At 40.3% G+C, this 23,941-nt stretch overlaps 1 protein-coding gene across 8 annotated transcripts in view; it reads right to left on the minus strand.

Annotated features, from left to right (window-relative positions):
• CDK19 (cyclin dependent kinase 19) overlaps nt 1–23,941 on the minus strand; it is a 206,357-nt gene that overhangs the window by 165,249 nt on the left and 17,167 nt on the right. For 2 of the 8 annotated variants that reach the window (XM_055391510.1, XM_063707192.1), the window contains exon 2: nt 11,070–11,161. The exons of the other annotated variants lie outside the window; for them this stretch is intronic. The gene's annotated coding sequence lies outside the window, so the exon portion shown is untranslated. The remainder of the gene's footprint in view (nt 1–11,069; nt 11,162–23,941) is intronic. 8 annotated transcript variants of the gene reach the window in all.

Here is a 23,941-nt window from a genome sequence, read left to right on the forward strand (position 1 = left end):
CATGTCCCCAAAGGGACAGAGGAGGACAGTGCTGGACAGCACAAGATTTCATCACACTACTCAAAATGGGTACAATTTGAAACACGAAATCTTTATTTCTGGAATTTTCCATTTAATATTTTCAGACCACAAGTCAGTAACTAAAACAGCAGAAAGCAAAACCACAGATAAAGGGACAATTATATAAAGAATATAAAACAAATTAAAGGCTGGGCACAGTGGGTCATGCCTGTAATCCCATCACTTTGGGAAGCCAAGGCCGGTGGATTGCTTGTGCTCAGGAGTTCAAGACCAGCACGGACAACAGGGCGAAACCCCATCTCTACTAAAAATACAAAAACTAGCTGGACATGGCAGTGCACACCTGTAGTCCCAGCTACTTGGGAGGCTGAGGTGGGAGGATCACCTGAGTCCAGGAGGTTGGGGCTGTAGTGAGTCCTGATCACACCACTACACTCCAGCCTGGGCGACAGAGCAAGACCCTATTTCAAAAGAAATACAAAATAGGCTGGGCGCGGTGGCTCACACCTGTAATCACAGCACTTCGGGAGGCCGAGGCAGGCAGATCACAAGGTCAAGAGATCAAGACCATCCCGGCCAACATGGTGAAACCCCATCTCTACTAAAATACAAAAATTAGCTGGGTGTGGTGGCACGCGCCTGTAGTCCCAGCTACTCGGGAGGCTGAGGCAGGAAAATTGCTTGAACCCTGGAGGCGGAGGTTGCAGTGAGCCAAGATGACACCACTACACTCCAGCCTGGCAACAGGGCGAGAATCCATCTCAAAAAAAGAAAGAAAAGAAAAAATAAAAGAAATTAGGTGGAAAAATATACTTCACAAAATAGAGAATGGCAAACCCTGCAGCTCAAGGTACATTCTCTTCTTAGAACCAGAAATTATTGGGAATATCGGAGAAAAGCAATTAAAAACAGACCTAGAAGAGGACAATGTAAAAGAAAAAAGGAGAAAGTAGCACTGTAAAGCTATTCTAGTGGCAAAATTTAATTTAATTCTGACAGTAATGTTGAAATAAGCAAGGTACTACATATGCTAGGCAGTATGGGAGAAATCTACCTTGTTCCAATATCAAAATAAAAATAATCATGAAATATGAAAGGCTTTTCGGAAAACATTCATGTAAAAAATTAAGGATTTAATCAGGTAAAATATTTAGAGCTCAGATTTTATTTCATTCTTTTCTGGTAATAGGGATAAAAGACTACAAAACATAGCTGATGTATGAGAAAAATGAATCAGATAAATTTTATCAGCTGTTACATTTAAAAGAGAGAGGCATATTATCTTCATGGAATATTTAGAAATCTTTAAAAGTATCATCAAATAATTAGGAAAGAAGGAATAAAGTATTGTCTTAAAACCTGATGACACGTCAAGGAAAAAACAGTATTTTAAAACATTGGCCCTGAAGCCAGGTGACTTGAGTTCAAATCCAAGGTAGCTCATTTAATTGCTTTGTGACAGCAGGCACTTAATCCCTCAGTATAACCAGAGTTGTTCAATGAGGACACCTTCACCATCTCTCAGATTTATACTGAATATCAGTGAAACAAGGTTTTTAAAAATGTTATAAATCACAGAGTGCTATTTTATGCAAAAATTTAAGCCAGTGCATTCTATTTAAATTAGCGACTTAACAAAAGTTGTTAACTAAGAACCAGAGAAAATAGCCAGGCGCAGTGGCTCATGCCTGTAATCCCAGCACTTTGCGAGACTGAGGCAGGTGGATCACCTGAGGTCGGGAGTTCAAGAGCAGCCTGGCCAACATGGCAAAAACCCGTCTCTACTAAAAATACAAAAATCAGCTGGGCACAGTGGCGTGCAACTGTAATCCTGGCTGCTCAAGAGGCTGAGGCAGGCGAATCGCTTGAACCTGGGAGGTGGAGGTTGCAGTGAGCCGAGATCGCGCCACTGCACTCCAGCCTGGGCAACAAGACTGAAACTCTGTCTCAAAAAAAAAAAAAGAACCAGAGAAAAATATTCTTTGCCCAGCCAAATAATCTGGGGATCTGTGTAAGGAAGCCTGAAGAAGCAATCAAAAGTTTGAGCTGGCCAAAAAAGCCTAGAATAGTTAGTTGTGAAAGCTAAATGGCAGCCAGAAGAGCACAGTCCCCAAGAGATGATTATATCAAATTACTAATTTAGCAATATGCCCAGCCTCAGCTGTATCTTCTCTTAATTCCCAAAACAGTCTTCTAGACTGCACCCTCCTCTAAAGCAGTGCTTGTGACATTCTAAGTTAAGTGCATTTGACATACTATGTTGAAACACAGTGACTACTTGAATATTACATATAATCCTGAAAACCAAAGAGATAAATTCCCATCCATTAAAACAATAATAGCAGCAAAGCCTTACATAGAATGTTTGATGTGCCAGGCACAGTTCTAAGAGTTGTACAAGCACTAACTCATTCGGTCTTCACAACTCTGAGATAGGTACTATTATACTTCAAAGATGAAGAAATGAGACACAGGGAATTTAAGAAACTTGCCCAAAAGCACGCAGCCAGAAGTGGCAAGTTAAACCCAGACAACTCCCAGAAACATGTTCTTCGTCACCACATCATCCAGCCTATGAAATTAAAATCATACAAACCGGCATCTATCTATATGTAAGAAGCCAAACAATTATATGTGTTCTCAAGTATTCAATCATGCTATATATTCCTCAGCATATGCAACATTTTCTCAAAAAATTCCAATTAAAATGATGTTGTATAAAATATGTAACAAAATGAGAAATGTTTGATATGAAACTAAAAGAAGAATTAGAACTTTTTCAAAACAAAAGGCCTTAAAATTTAAAATCAATATATCCGAATAACAAATAATATTGGTGTAAGAGTAGCAAGACTAAGTATTTCAGTTTTTTAAACTTGCTGTCATTTGGTTACATAACTCACTCAAACATTTTGTAAACTTTAAAATCTCAATACAATAAGATACGACCTCATACCTTATGATGGCTACTATCAAAAAACTAAAAAAGGAAAAACTAAAAAATAAAATAAGAAGGGTTGGTGAGGACGTAGAAAAACTGGAACCCTTGTGTACTGTTGGCAGGAGCATAAAATGGTGCAGTTGCTATGGAAAATAGTATAGCAGTTCATCAAAAAAATTAAACCATATGATCCAGCAGTTCCACTTCTGGGTATGGAGTCAAAAGAACGAAAAGCAGGGACTCAAGGAGATACTTCTATACCCATGTTTGTAGCACCATTATTCACAGTAGTCAAAATGTGGAAGCAATCCAAGCTTCCCTTAACGGATGAGTGGATAAACAATTGGTAGCATATACATGTAACAGAATATTAGCCATAAAAAGGAGGGAAATTCTGACACATGCTACAACAAGCTTGAAGGCATTATGCTAGGTCAAATAAGCCCTCACAAAAGGACAAACACTATAGATCCCATGTACATGAGGTAGGTACAGTAGTCAAATTCATAGAGACAGAAAGCAGAACGTGGTTGCCATGTGCTGGGGGAAGGGGAGAATGGGCACTTATTCTTTAATAGGTCCAGAGTTTCAGATTTGTAAGATGAAAGAGGTCTGTGGATGGATGGTGGTGACGGTAGCACAACAATATGAATGTACTCAATGCCACTGAACTATATACCTAAAAATAGTTAAGATGGTAAATTTCTTGTTATGTTTATTTTATCACAATTTTTAAAAAAGTAACATGTGCTAAGTATAGAAAATCTAAAAAAGGAATTGCAAAAAAGAAAAATAAAATTATTTCATCTCCCAAAAAACCACTGTAAACGTTTAATGTATATTGTCATATAGTTTTTAAAAATCATACTATACACTTTTTTAAAAAAGGAATTCCTATCAATGTCTTTCTTAAAAACATTAATTCTCTTTAGTACTGATTTAATTTTACTAAAAGTTTAATTGCAAGTCTTTTAATTCAAAGGTTAAAATAATTAAAGTACAATTTTTGCCCCACTAAAACAGTTATGTTATCAAAATAACCACTGGAGTCTTCTAGGTTTCCCAGCAGAATGGCTTTTACTCAGAGTTACTACAGAGTTTCAATTCTTGCATTATTAACTAAACCAGTCTTGTGTAAGCAATCACACGTATTACTACTTGGGTAAATTGTACTAAATTGTTCTCCCTACCTCCGTTATCCATCCTCTTTGTGGCAACACTACTGGCTGCCTAGTATACACCCATTCTCCTTTTCTTCCTTAGGAACAGACCATGGTTTTATTCTGGGTGGCATGTATCCAGGTAAAAGTGTACATTTCCCAGCCTTCCTCGCTGCTACGACTAGTCAATAAGCTAGAAGTGGAAGTCACTGGATGAGACACTTCCAAGATAGCTACTTAAAGGGAACTTAGCTAGAAGTGTGTCTGTAGTTCAAATATGGTGGATGGCACTCCAGCAGTCATTCTGGACAATAAGGGTAATGGAAGCTGTGCCAAGGGACAGCCAAGCAGACAGAAGGAACTCAGGTCTTTGATGATCCTACAGTCATCATACCAAAACTGGACTTCAGTGTGAGAAATATACCTCTATTTTGTTGAGACCACCTGTTTTGTATTGTAGGTGAACCTAAATCTAATATACCCACCTTTACACTGCTGTATCAGTGATCTTTCTAAAATACAAATCAGAATCGTCAAAATCCTTATCTTGGCACATGATGCCTTATCTTTCATGATTCCTTTGACCTCTGCTTGTATCTGCAGCCTTACCTCCAGCCATAAAGAACCAATTATAGACTTCTAATACCACCCTGCCTTTGCACAGGTATATACACTTTGCTGGGAATAAATGCCTTTCCCCAGTCTTTCTCCATGTATCCTTCAAGTCTCAGCTCCTCCAAAAAGCTTTCCTGCTGCACTCACCCTATACACAGGCATAAACAACAAACTCGTGCACCAAATATGAATGGACAATGTTCCTTTGTGCTTACCTTACCTATGAAACTATAATGTAATGTGGAGACGTTTTGGTCTTCCTCTGTCATTAAAGTGAAAGGCCTTGAGGATAGGAAACCATTTGTAACTCTTTGACTTTCCATAGCCCTTAGCACAAGGTCTAGACTAGGGCATAAAGAAGACTCAATAAATGTTAGATGAATAAATGAAGTTCAGAGAAACAGTCATTCTTAAGTACTTCAAAGACCTTGGCTGGGCACAGTGCCTCACACCTGTAATCCCAGCACTTTGGAAGGCTGAGGCAAGAGGATCACTTGAACTTAGGAGTTTGAGGCCAGCCTGGGCAAAATAGTAAGACCCCATCTCTACAATAAATAAATAAATTTTTTAAAATCTCATATTCTCAAGCAATTAAAGGAGGCTGGGCGCTGTGGCTCACACCTGTAATCCCAGCACTTTGAGAGGCTGAGGTGGGCAGATTACTTGAGGTCAGGAGTCTGAGACCAGCCTGGCCAACATGGTGAAACCCTGCCTCTACAAAAATACAAAAATTAGGCCAGGCGCGATGGCTCACACCTGTAATCCCAGCACGTCAGGAGGCCGAGGCAGGCAGATCACAAGGTCAAGAGATCGAGACCATCCTGGCCAACATGGCAAAACCCCGTCTCTACTAAAAATATAAAAATTAGCTGGGTGTAGTGGCACATGTCTGTAATCCCAGCTACTCAGGAAGCTGAGACTGGAGAATCACTTGAACCCAGGAGATGGAGGTTGCAGTGAATAGAGGTGGCGCCACTGCACTCCAGCCTGGGCGACGGAGTGAGACTCCATCTCAAAAAAAAAAAAAAAATACAAAAATTAGCCGGGCGTGGTGGCATGCACCTGTAATCCTAGCTGCTTGGGAGATTGAGGCAGGAGAATCACTTGAACCTGGGAGGCAGAGGTTGCAGTGAGCCAAAATCGCACCACTGCACTCCAGCCTGGTGATAGAGTGACACTCTGTCTCAAAAAAAAAAAAAAAAAAAAAAAAAAGTCACGCTGTTGCCTTCATTTCAAATCACAACACAAATAAAATCTTCTATCAAGGTATCGATCAGAATACATCAGAATTTATTTTTTTATTTAAATTTATTTTAAGACAGTTGGTAATACTTAAACTTCCTAATTACAAAATACCATTTTTCTTCCAAAACAAACCAAGCTTCTGAATGGATAAACAAACCTATTTTTTTCAGTACGGTTGTTCAGCTGTTCAAGAGAAGGCAATGGAGAACATTTTATCTCATTTCAAGACATCTCTACAACAAATATTTACTGAGGATCAATTATGTGCCAGGCATTGTACTGCACAATTAAAATACTGAATGATGAGCTGCTTGAAAGAAGAATGTTCCAAGGTACTATGAGTGCAAAGGAGGAGTATCATGGACATTTCTCATCTCTGGAAGATTTCCCATCTTCCAGAGATGAGAAAGCAGACAGGAGGTGGCATTTAGATATACTTTTAAAATTTTTTAAAGGAAAAATGAAACTTGCAAGAAAGAGATTTTAACTTTTCATTTTTTTATAATCTCAAGTTTGTTCTTAGGTAAGACAGAAGAAGCCAGTGTCTTTTAGTGCCTACCACATAGCATTATGTAGTTCTTTATGCACATTATCTTGATTAACCATCCAAAAAGTTGTAAGGACAGAAAATGTGTGAGATATTAGTGTATTAGTCCATTTTGCATTGCTATAAAGGAATACCTCAAACTGGCTAATTTATAAAGAAAAGAATTTTATTTGGCTCATGGTTCTGCAGGCCATATAAGAAACATGGCACCAGCATCTGCTTCCGACGAGGGCCTCAGGAAGCTTTCAATCACGGCACAAGGGGAAGGGGAGCCAGTGTGTCACATGGCAACAGAAGGAGCAAGAAAGAGAGGAGGGATATCCCAGATTCTTTTTGAACAACCAGATCTCCCTGGGAACCGATAGAGCAAGAATTCACTCATTACCTAGGACAGCACCAAGCCAGTCATAAGGGATCTGCCCCCATGACCCAAACACTTCCCAGTTGGCCCCACCTCCAACACCGGAGATCAATTTCCAACCTGAGATTTGGAGGGGACAAATATCCAAACTATATCAGACAGTTGCCTGTTCCCAGTAATAAGAAACACAGCAGAACTTGGTGAAAGCACGACCCGATTCGGGCTGGGTGCAGTGGCTCACACCTCTAATCCTAGCACTTTGGGAGGCCAACACAGGCAGATGGCATGAGCTCAGGAGTTCAAGACGAGTCTGGGCAACATTGTGAAACCCCATCTCTACAAAAAAATACAAAAATTATCCAGGCGTGTTGCCACATCCTGGTAGTCCCACCTACTCAGGAGGCTGAGGTGGGAGGATTGCTTGAGCTCAGGAGGTGGAAGCTGCAGTGAGCCAAGATCATGTCACTGCCTAGGTGACAACGTGAGACCCTGTCTCAAATGAAAAAAAAAAAAACCTATTCAGAGATACAATCAGCTCTTACTTTAGAGTCAAAGAATCTCTGTCAATAACTTGCCAAAGTGGCTCCCTCACCCCACCGCAATCCCAATTCCCCAGAATAAAAATGTAAAGATTCCAGGATAAACTTTGTGAAGCTTAAAAGCTCATGCTATAATTACACACTAAAACAGAAGCAACTTCTCAAAGAAACCTGCTATACTCAACTAATAAAAGAAACAATTAGAGAAAAGGGCATGATATAATAGCTTTTATCTGTCCAAACAAAATTGAATTCTTACTTGTACCCTCCCCTTCTAAATAAACCCAGAAACACAGGAGGAAAATAAGAACAAAAGGACAGACTTTCTACTCTGAAATTATGCTGCTGGCAACAACTGCTATTTGTCCCTTTTATGCCTGCTCAAATGATGTCACAGTTTGGTCCCAGGTTCTGGGAAATCCAATCAACTCTCATCCTGGCCACTTATCAGTCCTTCACCCAGTTGCCAAACTGATCACTGAATCCTAGCTCCTAAATAAATCCCTTGGACTTTTCCCCAGTTCTGCACCTTTTCTACCCCCACAGCTACCACTAAGAAACAGGTCCTCGTCATTCCTATTTGGACCTAACAGCCATCTACTTCCAATGTCATCCAACTTTTGTCCTTTCCACCAACCACACTGCTGCAAAACTGATCACAAAATTCTCCTCTGTAAAACTATACAGCAAACTGTTAAGCAGTGGTTATCTCTAGTGAATGGGATTACAGGGACTTTTCACTGCCTATTTTTTTATTACTTGTTTGCGTGTTATGACAAACATGTATTCCCTTTACAATCAGAAAAAAAAAATCACTATTTCCATTTTGGGAACTAAAATAATTTATTCCACTTGGAATCTATTACTCCCTTTCTCCATCAGGTTAAAAACCAAATTCTATAGCCTGGCACACATTATCATGCTCTCCCTCTCTCTCAAACACATCTCCAACCTCCATCCTGATTTTTGCTCTAGACATCCTGAATGACTTGCTGTTGTTCTTTCCTCCACAATTTTATACATTTTGCTTCCTCCGCATAGACTAAACAATAATCTTGAGTCTGTTCCATATAAGCAATCTATCTCCCACTAATAGCTATCATAAATTATTAATCTAAGAATGAAGTTTCACTTGCTCACCTGCAGCACACTATTCCTACAGTCTGCGGCCTACAGTCCCACCATTATACCAACATACTAAATTCTTTCCTTCTGGTCAGGGTAACTGATGTTTTTAAAAGGATAAAATAAAATGACACTTTGCATCCATAGCCTGAGAGATGACATGGGAGGAGGCAGCACAATGCAGAGTACTAACTTTGGGTAGGGGCAGGAACAGCAGACAAATATAGGGCAAGGACCCTCGTTAAATTTGCTGCACAACTTTTCGGAGTGTAATAGCTTTACTTCAAGTGTTGCAAATTTCCACATCAAGTAAAAGCACAACAAAGCTAAATTTGAAAACACTAAGAATATCTGAGCTGGGTGCTGTGGCTCACACCTATAATTTCAGCACTTTGGGAAGCCAAGGCAGGCAGATCACTAGAGGTCAGGAGTTCGAGACCAGCCTGGCCAACATGATGAAATTCCATCTCTACTAAAAATACAAAAGTTAGCTGAGCGTGGTGGCACACACCTGTAATCCCAGCTTCTCCAAAGGCTGAGGCAGGAGAATCGCATGAACCCAGGAGGTGGAGGTTTCCATGAGCCGAGATCACACCATTGCTCTCCAGCCTGGGTGACAGAGCGAGATTCTGTCTCAAAAAAAAAAAAAAAAAAAGCACTTCCAGACCTAAATATAAGAGCTTAAACCACAAAACTCTAAGAAGAAAACAAAGGAGTAAATCTTTGCAACCTTGGATCAAGCAGTGGTTTCTTAGCACAAGCAACGAAAGAAAAAAAAGAGATGGATTGGACTTCATCAAAATTAAAAACTTTTGTGATTCAAAGTGAATCACAAAACCAAAGAAGTGAATCATCAAGAAATTGAAAAGGCAGGCTGGGCACAGTGGCTCATGCCTGTTATCCCAGCATTTTGGGAGGCCAAAGCAGGTGGATCACCTGAGGTCAGGAGTTTGAGACCAGCCTGGCCAACATGGTGAAACCCCATCTCTACTAAAAATACAAAAATTAGCCGGCATGATGGTGCACACCTGTAATATCAGCTACTCGGGAGGCTGAGGCAGGAGAATTGCTTGAGCCGGGGAGGCAGAGGCTGCAGCGAACCAAGATCACACCACTGCATTCCAGCTTGAGTGACAGAGCAAGACTTCGTCTCAAAAAAAAAAAAAAAAAAGGAAAGGAAAAAAAGAAAGTGAAAAGGCAACTCAAAAAAACAAGAAATATTTGCAAATTATACATCACATAAGAGCACAGTGTTAAGAATATAAAAAGAACTCTTACAACAATAAAAATACAACCCAATTTTAAAATGAGCAAAGACTTTGAATAGGTATTTCTCCAAAGAATATATGCAATGGTCACTAAGCACATGAAAAAATGCTCAACATCATAAGTTATTAGGGAACTGCAAATCAAAACCACAGTGAGCTACCACTTCACACCCACAAGGATGACTAAAATCAGAAAGATAGACAATACCATATGCTGACAAGGATGTAGAGAACTGAAACCCTCATACATTTCAGGTGGAAATGTGAAATGGTACAGTTGCTTTGGGAAAGAGGCTGGTAGTTCTTCCAAAGGTTAAACATCAACAGCTAACATATTATGCTGCAATTCCACTCCTAGATATATACCCAAGAGAACTGAAAACATATGGCCCAACAAAAACTTCTACAAAAATATTCATACCAGCATTAATCATAATAGCCTAAAAGTGGAAACAATCAAATGTTCATCAGTTGATGAATGGATAAATACAACGTGATATATCCACACAGTCATTTGAAAGAATGATATACCCATACATGCTACAATATGGGTGAACTTTGATTATGCTGAGTAAAAGCAGCAAGACACACAATAACATATATAGTATGATTTCATTTTTATGTAATGTCCAGAATAAACAAATCCATAGACGAGCCACAAAAAGTTCATTAGAGGATACCAGGGAAATGAGGAGTGACTGCTAATGTGTACAGAGTGTTTGTGGTGATGAAATGTTCTAAAATTAGATAATGGTGATAATTATACAATCCTGTGCATATGCTAAAAACCACTGAATTGTCAAAAAAAAAAAAAAAAAAGCCCCTGGCTAGAAGGCCCTAAACAAACATTTAACTAATGGAAAATGCACTAATTCATCAATCAGTCAATATCCTAGAATGTTTATAGAAAAGTACATTCTGACAATTTTTGATAACCAATTTGCCTTCATCAGTCTCCCTTCATTAGAGATCATTGCTTGCTCCACAGGCAAACAGTTGATCCTTGAACAACACAGGGCTTAGTGGCGCTTACCCCACACACAGTCAAAAACCCACATGCAACTTCTGACTCCCACAAACTTAACTACTCATAGCCTACTGTTGACTGGAAACCTCACCGATAACATAAATAGTCAATTAACATATATTTTGTATGTTATTTTTATTATATACTGTATTCTTACAATAAAGTAAGCTACAGAAAAGAAAATGCTAAGGAAACCATAAGAAAGACAAAATATATTTACTATTCATTAGTAGAAGTGGATCATCATAAAGTTCTTCATCCTCATTGTCTTCACATTGAGTCGGCTGAGAAGAAAGAGGGGAGTTGGTCTTGCTGTCTCAAGGATGGCAGAGGCGGAGGAGGTAGAAGGGGAGACAGAAGAGGCAGGCACACTTAGTGTAACTTTATAGAAATACATCATAGGCCGGGCGCGGTGGCTCACACCTGTAATCCCAGTACTTTGGGAGGCCGAGGCAGGCAGATCGCCTGAGTTTGGGAGTTGGCGACCAGCCTGACCAACATAGAGAAAACTCGTCTCTACTAAAAATACAAAATCAGCCAGGCATGCTGGCACATGCCTGTAATCCCAACTACTCGGGAGCCTGAGGCAGAAGAATCGCTTGAACCGGGGAGGCAGAGATTGTCGTGAGTCGAGATGAAGCCATTGCACTCCACCCTGGGCAACAAGAGCGAAACTCCATCTCAAAAAAAAAAAAAAAGAAAGGAAAATAAAAAGAAATACATCATAATTTCTGCCTGACTTTTTTGCTTTTTCATTTCTCTAGCAATGTTTTGGTATGGTACCATTCCTTCTTCCGTCTGCTTTAGTTTCAGTGTCTGTATCACAGAAGATGAGATGTTGTAAAAGAAGTCCAAAGCAGCCTAAATAATCAGAACCATTTTGCCAGCTTGTCTAACATCAATTTGTTTCCTGATACTACTTCTTGTGTGTCTTTTTCCTCATCATCTGGTACTGGTTCGGAAGCACTCATCTCCATCAAGTCATTTATTAATTCCTCTGGTGTGCCATCTATTAGGTCTTTAATTCTCTCAGATCTGTATTTTAAAACCCTTCACTCCATCTTTTTTCCATACCCCCAATTTCCTTCATGATTTCCTTAACTGGCTCTGTCATAAACCCTGTGAAGTCATGCACAACATCTGGGCACTGTTTTCTCCAGCAGGAATGTATTGTTTTGAGCTTGATGGCTTCTGTGGCTGTAACAACAGCATCTTAAATGGTGCAATCCTTCTAGACTTTCATGATGTTCTCCCTATTGGGTTTCTCTTTCATAATGTAGACAATCCTTTCCATAGGGTACCGCGTGTAATGAGCCTTAAAGGTCTTATGACCCACTGATCTACAGGCTAAATTAGAAATGTGTTTGGGGGCAAATAAATCACTTCAACACCTTTAGTGTTGAACTCATTGGGCTATGGGGGATCACGGCATTGTCTAATATCAAAAGAACTTTGAAAGGCAGTCCCTTATTGGCAAGGTACTTCCTTAGGGAACAAAGCATTGATGGCACCAATCAAGAAAAAGGGTTCTCATTGTCCAGACTTTCTTTAGTAAAATGAAAAGACTGGCAGCTGGTGTTTATCTTTTCCTTCCAAGGCTCAGGGGTTAGCAGCTTTATAGATAAGGGCAGTCCTAATCATAAACCCAAACTGCATTTGCACACAATGGTAGAATTCTATCCTTCTATCCCTTCTTGCCTTAAATCCTGGGGCTTGCTTCATTACTAATTAATGTTCCTTGTGGCATTTTTTCCAGAATAAGGCCCTTTTGTCCACATTAAAAACCTATTCAGGGCCAGGCACGGTGGCTCACACCTGTAATCCCCAGCACTTTGGGAGGTCCAGACAGGCGGATCACTTGAAGTCAGGAATTCGAGACCAGCCTTGGCCAACATGGTGAAACCCTGTCTCTATTAAAAATATAAAAATTAGCTGGGCATGGTGGTGCATGTTTGTAATCCTAGCTACTTGGGAGGCTGAGGCAGGAGAATCATTTGAACCTGGGAGGCAGAGTTTGCAGTGAGTGGAGATTGTGCCACTGCATTCCAGCTTGGGTGACAGAGCAAGGCTCTGTCTAAAACAAACAAACAAACAAACAAAAACCTATTCAGGCAGATATCCATTCTCCTCAATGTTTTTTTTTTTTGTTTTTTTGTTTTGGAGAGGGGAACAAGGTCTCACTCTGTCACCCAGGCTGGAGTGCAGTGGAACAATCACAGCTCACTGTAGCCTCTACCTCCTGGGCTTAAGGGATTCTCCAACGTCAGCCTCACAAGTAGCTGAGACTCTAGGTAACGTGCCACCATATTTTATTTTATTTTTTTGTAGCAACAGGGTCTGACTATGTTGCCCAAGCTGGTCTCAAACTCCTGGGCTCAAGTGATCCTCCTGCCTTGGCCTGCCAAAGTGCTGGGATTTACAGGCATAAGCCATGACACCTGGCAGGAATTTATTGTTTTGAGCTTCCATAATTCAATGATTTCCTTACTGGCATCTGGGAACTTATCTGCTGCATTTACTGTTATCTTGACTGGGTTTTGCGGTTTTTTTGTTTGTTTGTTTCGTTTTGAGACGTAGTCTCACTCTGTTGCCCAGGCTGGAGTGCAGTGGCGTGATTTTGGCTCACTGCAACTTCTGCCTCCCGGGTTCAAATGATTCTCCTGTCTCAGCCTCCTGAGTAGCTGGGATTACAGTCGTGCGCCACCATACCTGGCTAATTTTTGTATTTTTAGTAGAGACAGGGTTTCATCATGTTAGTCAGGCTGGTCTTGAACTCCTGACCTCAAGTGATCTGCCCACCTCAGCCTCCCAAACTGCTGGGATTACAGGTGTGAGCCACCACACCCAGCCTGTTTTTTGTTTTTTTTGTTGTTGTTTGTTTGTTTTTGAGACAGGCTCTTGATCTGCTGCCCAGGCTGGAGTGAAGTGGTGCAAGATTATAGCTCACTATAACCTCAAACTCCTGGGATCAAGTGACCCTCCTGCCTCAGCTTCTCAAATATCTAGGACTACAGGTTTGCATCACCATGCCTGGCTAATTTTTTTTTTTAAGAGATAGGGTCTCATTATGTTGCCTAGGCTGGTCTCAAACTCCTGGTCTCAAGAGATCCTCCTGCCTCAGGTTCCCTAAGTGCTGGGATTCTAGGCATGAGCCACCACATCCAGCCTATCCTGACAATTTTAAAGCCATCTCTTTCCAAAATTATCAAACCATCCTTGGCTGCCATAAAATTCTCCAGCTTTAGATCCTTCACCTTTCTTTTGCTACAAGGTGTCATATGCATTCTTTTTTTCTCAAATCACATTAGAATCTATAGGTATGCCTCTCTTATAGCAATCCTGCACCCACAGAGAAGCTGTATCTTTTCAATACAAGATAAAAAGTTATTTAGCAAAAAGTGCAAGGTTTTTACACCTGTTGGCATAGCTGGAGAAATGGCTTCACAAATTTCTTTTTCTTTTTTTTTATGATCCTTATGCTGTATTCATTTATCTTGAAATGGTTGAGCAACTGCAGCTGCAGACTTCAATCTACAGTACATATCAAGGAACTGAACTTTTTTTTTCTAATGTCATGACTTCTCTCTGCTTCTTGGGAGCACTTCTGGCATGATTAGTGGCACTCCATATGGGTGCCATGGTGTTATTCAAACTTTACAGTATTCCACTTAACATGATGAAAAATACACAAGGACCACAAGTGATCACTTTTTACTGCTACATCCAACTTACCAGAGAGACAAATTGCTTATGTGGAGATGATTAGCATCACATAGCATTTTAAGCATATATCTGCAACACTTGAGCTCACAGCAATAGCAAGAAGAATTGGCTATGAAATTATTATATTAAGTAGTACAGTATGTACAACAGTGAATTTTATGTAGTTATGATTCAGTACTATACCTTTACATTTGTTTACATTTCTCTGGACTGCAAATGGCATCATGTGTGGTCTTTAAGTGTTTGTGTGCATAAGTTTTGATAAATTTTAACTTTTTTTTTTTTAAGTAGAGTCTTGCCCTGTCACCAGGCTGGAGTGCACTGGCACAATCTTGGCTCACTGCAACCTCCACCTCCTGGGTTCAAGAGATTCTCCTGCCTCAGCCTCCCAAATAGCTAGGACTACAGGCATGCGCCACCACGCCCAGCTAATTTTTGTATTTTTAGTAGAGACGGGGTTTCAGCATGTTGGCCAGGATGGTCTCAATCTCTTCACCTTGTGATTAATCTGCCTCGGCCTCCCAAAGTGCTGGGATTACAGGCGTGAGCCACCATGCCAGCCAAATTTTAACTTTATTTTTAGACAGGGTCTAACCATGTTGCTCAGGCTGGTCTCAAACTCCTCAGCTTAAGGAATTCTTCCAGCTTGGCCTCCCAAAGTGCTGGGATTGCAGGAATGAGTCACCATGCCTGGCCAAATTTTAACTTTTTATAATAGATTTGTGTCTATTTTATGGTAGTAAATGATAAAATAGACTAGTATCTACATACATTTTATACATTTATGACACACCTAATTTTTTCTTAATTTTTTCCATATTTCTAAGCAATGCAATTCATTTACCAATTTATTCCAATTGTTGCAAATCTCCAAAAAATTTTTCTACATACTTATCAGAAAAAGTTCAGGTATAAGTGGACCTGCACAGTTCAAATTTTGTTCAAAGAGCAATTGTAGTTCTCATTATCTTTATAAATCCCGTTACAGACTTAAACGTTGGGGTAGGAGTTAGAAAAACCAATATATAGCTATTCATGTACTCAGCACCAATATATCAGATGCTGAAACATATTATGTGATATTAAGGAAGGCATTGTATATTTCTGGACTTCTTCTGAGGCAAGCAATTTGAACCAGATAAGATTCCACATAGCTCTAAACGCTTATGTTGTATTTATACTGCTACCCGTAAGCACATCCAAGAGGAGATTTTTAAGTTTTTAATTATATAGGTTCTTAGGCTGGGCATGGTGGCTCACGCCTGTAATCCCAGCACTTTGGGAGGTGGAGGCAGGTAAATCACTTGAGGTCTGGAGTTCAAGACCAGCCTGGCCAACATGGAGAAAACCCGTCTCTACTAAAAATAGAAAAATTAGCCCAGCGTGGTGGCAGGTGCCTGTAATCCCAGCTACTGGGGAGGCTGAAGCATGAGAAACACTTGAAACTGGGAGGCAGAGGTTGCAGTGAGCCAGGATCACACCACTACGCTCTAGCCTGGGTGACAGAGCAAGACTCTGTCTCAAAAAATAATAAAATAAAATAAAAAATAAAAAATAAATTATATAGGTTATTAAAACTCCTACTTTATGTAAACCAATATAGTAATAAGAAATTGATCCACAGATTCACTTTGAAATTTTATAGTAATTATCATGACAAATTAAAGTACATTTTGATTTACATACTCTTTCCTATCCCTCTACATATTTCTACTTTAGAAAGTTCTCTCTTTCAGAAAAACAAAGTTTTAACTGGACATCTGTTGATCACAGTGCTATTTATAATAATAAAAAGTTATAAATAGGCATCAATCAACAGAGTAAATGGTTAAACAAATAAAGGTACACGTATACAGACTATAGTTATTAAAAATGTAGAACAAGGGCCGGGTGCGGTGGCTCACGCCTGTAATCCCAGCACTTTGGGAGGCTGAGGCAGGTGGATCACGAGGTCAGGAGTTCAAGACCAACCTGGCTAACACGGTGAAACCCCGTCTCTACTAAAAATACAAAAAATTAGCCAGGCATGGTGGCAGGCACCTGTAGTCCCAGCTTCTTGGGAGGCTGAGGCAGGAGAATAGCATGAACCCGGGAGGTGGAGGTTGCAGTGAGCCGAGATCGCGCCACTGCACTCCAGCCTGGACGACAGAGTGAGACTCCGTCTCAAAAAAAAAAAAAAATTTAATTAATTAATTAATTAAATAAAAATGTAGAACACTGGTTCTGATCTGTCATGGAAAAAAAGAAAAATAGAATCAAATTTTAAAAGTAAAAGAAAAGAAAAATGTAGAACAGTGATTTTGGGAGGAAAGGAGGTCAGAAAGCAGATTTTTACCCATACTCACAAGAATAACTGCATATAATTAAAGATATTATTGATGGAAGGGTTGTAGATGTAAATGGTATAGATTTTCTTTAGGAAAACAGGACAGAACACAACTATTGGAAAAGAAGGTTTAGTAAAATGGAAAAAATATTCATTATATATTGTAAAATGTAAAATACAGGCTACTAAAAAGTATGTAGAATATGATCCCATTTTGGAGAAAAGTAGGTATTTCCTGAGAAAGAAGTGTAGAAAAACATACCACACCATTCATAATGGTTATCTATGAATAACTTTACTTCTTTTTGCTTATCTTTGTTTCCTAATTTTTTTTTTTTATAGAGACAAGGTCTCACTATGTCGCCCAGGCTGAATTCAAACTCCTGGGTTCAAGCGATCCTCCTGCCTCAGCCTTCTGAGTAGCTGAGACTGCAGGCACACACACTGTGCCCAGCTTGGTTTTTTAAATAATAATAATTACTATTATTATTTTTAGAGATAGGGTCTCGTTATGTTGTCTAGGCTGATCTTGAACTCCTGGCCTCAAGCAATCCTCCCACCTCAGCCTCCCAAAGTGCTGGGATTACAGGCATAAGCCACCAAGCCCAGCCACCCAGCATGTTTTCTAATTTTTTCTTAAACTTTTTTTTTTTTGAGACGGAGTCCCACTCTGTTGCCAGGCTGGAGTGCAGTGGCATGATCTCAGCTCACTGCAACCTCTGCCTCCCAGGTTCAAGCAATTCTCCTGACTCACCCTCCCAAGTAGCTGGGACTATAGGCACGTGCCACTATGTCCAGCTAATTTTTGTATGTTTAGTAGAGACGGGGTTTCACCATGTTGGCCAGGATGGTCTCGATCTCTTGACCTCGTGATCCACCCACCTCGGCCTCCCAAAGTGCTGAGATTACAGGCGTGAGCCACCGCGCCTGGCCCTTTATCTATTTTTTTAATTTAATTTGAGAAAAGATAAGGTCTTCTCCTTTACCTTTTTTCTTTATTTTCAAGGCTAAAGTAAAAGAGCCCATCATCAAACCAATTTTTCTTTCCTAATATAATAAACTTTTTTTGTTGTTGTCTTGCTCTGTCACCCAGGCAGGAGTGCAGTGGCACAATCTCGGCTCACTGCGGTGGCGCAATCTCAGCTCACTGCAACCTCCGCCTCTCAGGTTCAAGCGATTCTCTTGCCTCAGCCTCCCGAGTAGCTAGGATTACAGACGCGTGCCACCATGCCCAGCTAATTTTGGTATTTTTAGTAGAGACGGGGTTTCGCCATGTTGCCAGGCTGGTCTCGAACTCTTGACCTCAGGTGATCCACCCGCCGCGACAGGCGAGGGATGGACATTCATGGCGAACACTTTTTTATAACAATTCATTACAGATGTGGATAAAATTCTATCTTCCTGCTGAATCTAACCAGATTAATCCTCACTCTCAAAAAACTGACTATAATTTTTACTCAATATCTACCCTTTTTATTTACTAACTTAACCTTCAGGGAAATTTATCATTGAAACCCCTCTATACAGATTTAGCGAATAAATAAACAAATGCTTTGCTGGAGACTTTTATACATTTTGACTCAATTACTCCTCGCAACAATCAGTGAGGAGTATTTTGTCATCCAACAGATCTTACAGATGGGGAAACTGAGATACAGAGAGATTATTTAACTACCAAAATCCCACTGCTAGACAGTATTTATTAGCTGAGATTTGAAATAGGTTTTCAAAAGATTTTGGTACATCACAGTTTGTTTTTCCTTTGTATGTATATTTACTAGGAATCAGGAGCAAAAATCCTTCCCCGAGAACGGAAAATATGAGTAGTTTGTTAAGAGGGAATAAACATTATTCAAATCATTTAGTCCCCAAAAAATACTGTTTATTCAAATGCTGAAAAAGAAAATGTCTTTGTGACAGTAAACTAAACAAGGAGCCTTGGCTAATCGGCTTAGAGCAAAGGTAAAATCTAATATGACTCTGTTCTCTTCACTATTATAAATACCAAATTTCTCTGTGGTGTTTTCCTATCACTTATCTAAAAAGATAAGGACAACATCAGCATTATAAGGCTTTGCTTAAAAAAAATTATCCTAAATGTTAAGTCTTTATACTTATATGGACATGAAAGTCAACAAAATGTGTTTTGGTTGATTATGAAAAGTCTTTACACAGTGTGGGAGACAGTTATAGTTCATAAATTGTACTTATCATTAAGAATGTGGGTTTTAACTGCTTAACATTAACTCAAAGATTTCTTTCCCACCTTTCATTGAACCCTTTGTTCCACACTGTGGCAGAGACTATTACTGACTGGCTTCCCCAGAGCCATTCACAACCTGTTTTCCCTTGTGTTCCTCTAATCCATAGAAGGCATTTGCTTACCATTTGGTTGGCACAGTCTCTTTTGCCTTTCAGCCTTTGCCCCTTCCCTTTCTTCCTGTCTAGAATGTGAAAGAAATACCGGGAGGCATAACAATCATTTGGGACCACATGTACAAAAACCACTGAACAGACAGAGGAAAGGAGGTGAATACTTGTTAATATCCTGGCACAACTGCACCAGCCCAGCATGCCCCATCTCTGGACCTTTCATTACAAGAGGAAAATAAACACCTTATTTGTACAATATTGGTTTTTCTGTTGCACAAAGCCAGAATGACAAATCCACACATGATAAACACCATAGTTGTGTTCTTCCCAGTTTTTTTGTTTGTTTGTTTGTTTTAAGATGGAGTCTCGCTCTGTCACCCAGGCTGGAGTGCAGTGGCGCAATCTCAGCTCACTGCAACCTCTGCCTCCCGGGTTCAAGCAATTCTCCTGTCTCAGCCTCCCAAGTAACTGGGACTAAGGGCGTCCGCCACCACGCCTGGCTAACTTTTGTATTTTTAGTAGAGATGGGTTTTCACCATATTTGGTCAGGCTGGTCTCGAACTCCTGACCTCAGGTGATCCGCCCGCCTTGGCCTCCCAAATTGCTAGGATTACCTGTGAGCGACCGTGCCTGGCCCGTTCTTCCCAGTGTTAAATGACAGCTAGATTTGCACTCTCCCCTCTCCAGTAGTTTGAAACTTTTTTTTTTTTTTTTTTTTTTTTTTGAGACGCATCTCACTCTGTCACCAGGCTGGAGTGCAGTAACGTCATCTTGGCTCACCTCTGCCTCCCGGGTTCAAGTGATTCTCCTGCCTCAGCCTTCCAAGTAGCTGGGACTACAGGCGCCCGCCACCACGTCCAGCTAATTTTTTTTGTATTTTTAGTAGAGACAGGGTTTCACCGTCTTAGCCAGGATGGTCTCGATCTCCTGACCTCGTGATCCACCCGCCTCAGCCTCCCAAAGTGCTGGGATTACAGGGGTGAGCCACCACGCCTGGCCTGATATTTTTTAAAATGCTTTTAACAATTTCTACACCAAAACACAACATGAAACTTTGTTTATTCTTCACTACTTTTCAGAATAATATATATATCTGTGAAAAAAAAAAATCACCCATTCTTCCAATAAAAATTAAGAGTAGGAAACTAAGATGACTAGAAAACTTCCTGGTAAATTATATTGTAGAACATATCTTTAACATAAAAGTAGAAAAATGTGGATGACAAGATTAGATAAATATAAAATATTCCAAGGAAAACTTGCTGCTGTCTTGTTTTGTTTTGGTGACAGGGTCTCAGTCTGTCGCCAAAGCTTGAGTGCAGTGGTGCGATCACGGCTCACTGTAGCCTCAACTTTCCCTGGCTCAGGTGTTTCTCCCACCTCAGCCTCCTGAGTAGCTGTGACTACAGGTGCATGTCACCATGCCTGGATAATTTTTGTATTTTTTGTAGAGACAGGGTTCCCCCTTGTTGCACAGGCTAGTCTGGAACTCCTGGACTCAAGCAATCCACACACCTTGGCCTCCCAAAGTGCTGGGATTACAAGTGTGAGTCACCATGCCCAGCATAAACTTCCTGCTTTTTAGTAAGTCAAAAATAATTACCAACTATAAAATGGGTAAAGACTAGTGAGGTTGGAAGAGGGGTGGTACCTCAACCATGAACTACAGGTCCTAGGAGCTAAGAAAGATGTAAATTGTAAGACTGGTAAGATCTTTAGCTCAGATGTAGGAAAATCATAGAGAAACAGCTCTAATTACTATCATGCTAAAGCAGAAACCATTTCAACTGTCAAATTGTGATAAAGAACATTCACAGCCACTGAGGTTGAGATGAGAGGCACTTTTTATATATTGTTAGTAGTAGTGGAGAAAACTATGTATGAAAAAAATTAGGTTATAAATACTAAGAGCCTTAAACAACTAATACCCTTTGACACAGCAAATTAACTTATAAGACGCTATTTTAAGGAAAGAATTAGATATTAAGGACCAAGATTTAGACACAACAACAGCTATTAGTATTACACATATTATCAAAATATTAGGAAAAACTTAAATGTTCAACAAGCAGAGAGAGTTCAGTAAAGCATTGCATATTCATATGAGTATAAACATCCACTAAAAATCAAGTTCTTAAAAAAATTTGATAATATAGATAAACACCGATCATATCTACAGTTAGAGGATCTTAAACTCATTCACAGAACCCTTAGTATCTTAGTAATTTGTTCACAGGACCCTAGGTCAAAGGAAATACCTAATGATTCCATTTATTACATAATTAGGTAAAGTAATTTAGTAACTACTTATGTCCAAACAACATATAATTATTCAAAAATAAAATACAGACTGCTGGGCACGGTGGCTCACGCCTGTAATCCCAGTACTTTGGGAGGCCAAGACAAGCAGATCATGAGGTCAAGAGATCGAGACCATCCTGGCCAACATGGAGAAACCCGGTCTCTACTAAAAATACAAAAAATTAGCTGGGCATGGCGGTGCACGCCTGTAGTCCCAGCTACTTGGGAGGCTGAGGGAGGAGAATCACTAGAACCAGGAGGCAGAGGCTGCAGTGAGCCAAGATTGTACCACTGCACTCCAGCCTGGCAACAGAGTGAGATTCTGTCAAACAAACAAACAAATAAATAAATAAATAAAAATACAGGCTGGGAGTGGTGGCACATGCTTGTAATCCTAGCACTTTGGGAGGCTGAGGTGGGTGGACTGTTTGACCTCAGGAGTTTGAGACCAGCCAACACAACATGGTGACACCCCCATCTCTACAAAAACTACAAAAATTAGCTGGACATGGTGGCATGCACCTTCCAGCTACTCGGAAGGCTAAAATCAGAAGATGGCTTCAGCCCAGGAGGCTGAGGTTGCGGTGAGCTGAGACCGTACCACTGCACCCCAACCTGAGCAATATAGTGAGACCATTTCAAATAAATAAATAAATAAATAAATAAATAAATAAATAAATAAAAATACACATAAATTGATCTTTGCCTCAGCTGTGAGAAAAAATATACATATATGGCCAGGCATGGTGGCTCACGCCTGTAATCCCAGCACTTTGGGATGCCAAGGTGGATGATCATTTGAGGTCAGGAGTTCGAGAACAGCCTGGCCAACATGGTGAAATCCCGTCTCTACGAAAAATACAAAAAAATTAGCCAGGCGTGGTGGCACACACCTGTAATCCCAGCTACTCAGGAGACTGAGGCACGAGAATTGCTTGAACCCAGGAGGCAGAGGTTGCAGTGAGCCAAGATTGTGCCACTGCACTCCAGCCGAGGCAACAGAGCAAAACTCCATCTCAAAAAAAAAAAAAAAAAACAAAAACACATAAATTGAAATAAGAAATTGGATTTTTGGCTGGGCACGGTGGCTCACACCTGTAATCTCACCACTTTGGGAGGCCAAGGTGGGTGGATCACGAGGTCAGGAGTTCAAGATCAGCCTGGCCAAGACAGTGAAACCCTGTGTCTACTAAAAATACAAAAATTAGCCAGGCACGGTGGCAGGTGCCTGTAATCCCAGGTACTCGGGAGGCTGAGGCAGGAGAATCACTTGAACCTGGGAGGCAAAGGTTGCAGTGAACCGAGATCGCGCCACTGCACTCCAGCCTAGGCGACAGAGGGAGACTTCGTCTCAAAAAAAAAGAAAAAAAAGACTTTTTCTGTTTTCAAAAAACATTTGTCAGTAATTTAACATCACTACAAAGAAGAGTTTGTGACTACTCTGATCTCATGTTTTGAACATTTACTAGACTTTGATTTCCTGAATAACCCATTTCTGTTAACCTCTTATTAAGAAAGAAAAAAAGAAAGAAGGAAATGAACGGAAGAAAGAAAATGGAGGGAAGGAAGATAGAAAAGAAAAAAGGAAGAAAGCAGCATTGAAAACAAAGACATTCTCCCCACTTCTTGGATTCTTAAACCACAATCTGAAGCAATAGCTACTATAGAAAGGAAACAGACTTTGTATGAACTCTAAGTTGAAAAATATATAGGCAGGGCACAGTGGCACACACCTGTAATCCCAACACTTTGGGAGGCCAAGACAGGTGGATCACCTGAGGTCAGAAGTTCGAGACCAGGCTGGCCAACATGGTGAAACCCCATCTCTACTAAAAACACAAAAATTAGCCAGGCGTGGTAGTGCATGCCTATAATCCCAGCTAGTCGGGAGGCTGAGGCAGGAGAATCACTTGAACCTGGGAGGCGGAGGTTGCAGTGAGCCGAGATTGCGCCACTGCACTCCAGCCTGGGCGACAGAGCAAGACTCCGTCTCAAAAAAAAAAAAAAAAAAAAGAAAGAAAAAGAAAGAAATATATATGGTTTGGATGTGTGCATTAATTCAGTTATAGAAATTAATACCACTACCCATGAATTATATGGCCTGACCATATGAGTCAGATGTACCGTACTAAAGAACAGTACTCCACAAACATGAGTGGTAACAAGAGTTCCATCCCAGGATGCCACCCAGTGTAACAGAAGGGTAGATTAGAAGCTATTAAGAAGGCACTTAATAGTACATTATGTAAGATGGCAACTGTATTAAAGAAAAATCAGGAAAACAAAAAAAGTAAAAAATCCTAAGAGATTCTGGAGAGGGAAAATACAAGTTTGAAAAAAGAAACTTCCTGGCCAGGGATGATGGCTCC

The sequence above is a fragment of the Gorilla gorilla genome, chromosome 5 (genome assembly GCF_029281585.2).
Source record: "Gorilla gorilla gorilla isolate KB3781 chromosome 5, NHGRI_mGorGor1-v2.1_pri, whole genome shotgun sequence".
Taxonomy (NCBI): domain Eukaryota; kingdom Metazoa; phylum Chordata; class Mammalia; order Primates; family Hominidae; genus Gorilla; species Gorilla gorilla.